Source organism: Eschscholzia californica, unplaced genomic scaffold, assembly GCF_041429995.1.
Source record: "Eschscholzia californica isolate CP2 unplaced genomic scaffold, dmEscCali1.0.p SCAF_1, whole genome shotgun sequence".
NCBI classification, from domain to species: Eukaryota; Viridiplantae; Streptophyta; class Magnoliopsida; order Ranunculales; family Papaveraceae; genus Eschscholzia; species Eschscholzia californica.
Genome location: NW_028238198.1, coordinates 44,638,974 through 44,643,295, shown reverse-complemented (window position 1 = coordinate 44,643,295; position 4,322 = coordinate 44,638,974). Strand labels below are relative to the sequence as shown.

The window sequence follows — 4,322 nt, the reverse complement described above, 5'->3', positions numbered from 1 at the left end:
GACTAACTAGCTAAAGTTAAATGATCCAGATCGAATATTTTCATGTTTCATCAGCTTTCTAGTGAACTGTCACTAACAACTGATGAAGAGACGGAGTATATGTCTCGGGTGCCTTATGCAAGTGCAGTAGGTAGCATTATGCGTGTTATGGTTTGTACAAGGCCAGATATTTCACACGTTGTTAGTGTAGTCAGGAGATACATGGGCAGACCTGGGAGAGGTCATAGGCAGGCTATGAAATGGATATTGCGGTATCTGGGAGGAACTGCGGACGTTGGTCTGGTTTATGACGGAAGGGTTGGTACCTCTGGTTCGGTAGTTGGATTTGTTGATTCAGATTTTTCAAATGATCTTGATAGGAAGAAATCGTTGACGTGTGATACGTTTACTCTCTGCGGGAGTTCATAAGTTAGAGAGCAGTGTTATAGTCAGTAGTAGTTGTGTCTACAACAGAAGTAGAATGCATGGCAACAATAACAGAGGCAGTGAAGGAGGCAATATGGCTTAGTGGTTTAGCTGGTGATTTGGGTCTGAAGCAGGAGGTGACAGAAGTCAACTACGACAACCAGAAAGAGATTCATTTGACCAAAAATCAAATGTATCATGAGATAACTAAACACATTGACGTAATGTGTCACATTATCAAGGATGTGATTGAAGAAGGGAATATCACGATGAAGAAGGTGTCCACGACAGATAATCCAGCGGATATGCTGACCAAGGCAGTTACAACTTTCAAGTTTAAGCATTGATTGGGATTTTCAGATGTTGAGCCCTTTGGAGGGCAAGGCCAAGCAGGGCTGAAGCGACGATGGCTCAGAGGCGTTAAGCTATAATGGTGGAAAACTTAAGTCAAGAGGAGCATAATCAAGTCAAGGTGGAGAATTATTGAAAGTGACTTGAAAATGGGTTGATACCAAACTCTGTTTACGTCCCGCCAACCCGCTTACAAAGCAATGGTAATTTCCTGCCGAGATCTAAGGTCTCGTCGCGGAATTTTGGACCCGTTAAGAGGGATGATCACCGAGACAGAGTTGTTTTGTGAAGCAGGGTTCCAAGGCAGAGTAGGCCTCCGATACAGAGCTGGAATGCGGAGCAAGGTTTATGTCGGTTACTAGTGTTAGCATATCCATGTATAGTACGGATTTAGAATGAGAGAGTCGGTGAGGCAGTGTTGGTGGCACTCTATTGGCAACACACTTCAAGCTTTCTTGTGAACTATCACCGACAACTGATGAAGAGATGAGTATATGGCTCGGGTGCCTTATGCAAGTGCTGTAGGTAGCATTATGTATGATATGGTTTACACAAGGCCGAATATTTCACACGTTGTTAGTTTAGTCAGCTGATACATGGGCTGACCTGGGAGATGTCATTGGCAAGCTGTGAAATGGATATTGCGGTATATGGGAGGAACTGCTGACGTTGATCTGGTTTACGACAGAAGGGATGTTACCTCTAGTTCGGTAGTTGGATTTGTTGATTCGGATTTTTCAAAAGATCTTGATAGGAAGAGATCGTTGACGAGCTATACGTTCACTCTCTGCGGAGGTGTCATAAGTTGGAGAGCAGTGCTATATCCAGTAGTAGCTCTGTTTACAACTGAAGCAGAATACATGGTAGCAAAAGAGGGAGTGAAGGAGGCAATATAGCTGAGTGATTTAGTTGGTGATTTGGGCTTGAAGCAAGAGGTGACAGAGGTTTATTACGACAACCAAAGTAAGATTCATCTGACTAACATCTCTAGGTATCCACGACAAATAATCCAGCGGATATGTTGACCAAAGCAATTACACTTTCAAGTTTAAGCATTGCTTAAACTTGATTGGGATTCTCAAATGTTGAGCCATTTGGAGGGCAAGCCCATGCATGTTTGAAGCGAAGATGGCTCAAAGGCGTTGAGCTATGATGGTGGCAAATTTAAGTCAAGAGGTACATATTCAAGTCAAGGTGGAGAATTGTTGAACGTGACTTGAACATAGGTTGATATCAAACCCGGTTTATGACCCACGAACCCGCTTACAAACTAATGGTACTTGCCTGCCGAGACCGAAGGTCTCGATGCGGAATTTTCGACCTGTTAGCAGGCTGATCATCGAGACAGGACTGGTATGTGAAGCATGGCTCCGAGGCAGAACAGGGATCCAAGACAGAGTTGGAATGCGGAGTAAGGCTTATGTCGGTTATTAGTGTTAGCGTATCAATGTGTAATACGGATTTAGAAAGAGAGAGTCGGTAAGGTGGTGTCGGTGGGATTAGGGTTGCTTATCATAGTGAAGATCATCGTGTCGTTGTCGTCGTGGAGTAGGTCTCACCAACCGAACCACGTAAATCTTTTATGTTCTATATGATTGTTCTGTATTTCCTATTGCTTTTCTTGGATTACTTGTTTCTTAATAACAAACTAGATAAAGAATGTCTTATCGGCACTATGCAGTTCACTGAAACATTCCACTGAATATCTGAACCCCATAATATAAATCTATAATTGAAACTGTTCATTCAAATGAAATATGGCAAAGTTTGAGTAACCAACCATCTCTGTTCGAATTCAAGTCCAAATATGAAATTCGAGCAGTTAAATAATTCGGCAGCACCCCGCCTATATATGGACATCCCGAAATAGTCCATAATATCCTAAACATGTTCCTGAACATAAATCATTCGAAGAAATTGACTAATAATGATCCACATAACTCCAAATTACAAACCCAAAAGAAATTAGACCCAACTATACAGGCGATACAACTATCAAATAACCATCAAATTCGTACGAAATAGAAAATTCTGAACCGTTACATATAGAGACCAAGTTGAATAGGATTATCTGGAACGAATTTCATTGAATTTGGACCCTTTAACGGAGAAATCGAACCAACAAAATCCCAAACCCCTTCCGTTGTATAAGTCGACCAAGCTTTCACCGGTGGTGCTTCATCACTTTGGCCAAAAGAGGAAAGTTTAGTTTGAATTCAAATGCCACCACATGGGGTCGGTAGGTGGATTTGGATTTGTATTATAACAAAATCCATTTTAAATAGTAACTTTTTTTTTCTCGAAAAATGCAATAATTAATATAGATAGCTATTGTACTATATAAAATATTTTTTACTCGAAAAAATGTCGTTAATGCATCAGTGGTCGAACCCATCCATCACCTTCCAGTAAAATTCGAATAACGTTGGAACATCACAGATGACCAGTCAAATTTCCTGATTCTTCGAGAGCTATCTGATGAATGTCCCAGCTCAACCAAAATAAGTATTCAAAACCAAATCCTAAAAATCACGAGCTTTGCTCAGCGGTTTAACTTGCACGATTCTTTGACTCGAAGATTAGGGTGTAACGGCCATTGTTCTCTCAGGGAGAGCAGATCAACCCTACCATATGTATATTCTTATGAATAACTGCCAACAACTAACAGCCCAGTTGGTAGTGTGCATTTACTCCAAAATTCGGGTTCTAGGCTCAATTCGCAATAAAAATGAAATCCATGATATATTGAACTTGGATTATTACGAGAATAAATTAGGGTTAGTCAATAAAAACATATGTGATCAGATTTAATCATATCTAATTATACAAAAAACCTAATAAGTAATAACTCACAAGGCCTGAACTTTTAAAGGAAGGTACCGAAGCGGTTCCTTTTCGTTTTTATATATATGGAAAGTTTTAAAATGACGACCGTTCTCTAAGTTTCCATTCAAAGAAATGACTTCTTCAAGAGTATAGATGCATAACAAGAGTATGAGAAATGGTAACCAATCTCACATCCAAAGAGCGCGAGAATGAAGAGACTGGCCTTTCACTAACTTTATATGGCAACTTTCTAGAGAGACGCCGAACACATTTGTCTCTTTTTTGTGTCTCAAGCAAACAGTACATTACTTTCGTGTCCAAAGGGGTCGGACTGGTGCAATTATTAGTCAATTAAAAATGGTGGTTGTTACTGATCAAAATTTAAAGAGAAGATAGGAGAAAAGGTATACTTTTAGAGTTCTCCATAACCAAAACATGATAACACTCCATTCAAGTAGTTTGTTCTTGGAGATTGTAGTAAGGGGGTGCCACATAACCAACAAGGTTATGTTCTCGGAAATTTTTAATGGACTCACTATTTTTGTTACATGCACTCACATCTCCTTTAACTTCAACAAAAATATCTTTGCTGTAAGTGTGTATAACCAAAATGGTGAGTACATTTACAATTTTCCTACAATTTATGTCGTATGTAATGTTGGAAGTATATAAGCACCGCCATTTTGGAACTTATATGGGCACAACTATTTTTACGGTAGACCCCTGTGTAAGGGCACTCA

The 4,322-nt window shown here is 39.9% G+C and overlaps 1 pseudogene; it reads left to right on the top strand.

Annotated features, from left to right (window-relative positions):
• The first annotated feature begins 464 nt into the window (after positions 1–464).
• Positions 465–1,781, top strand: LOC147567077 (secreted RxLR effector protein 161 pseudogene; annotated as a pseudogene).
• The last annotated feature ends 2,541 nt before the right edge of the window (positions 1,782–4,322 follow it).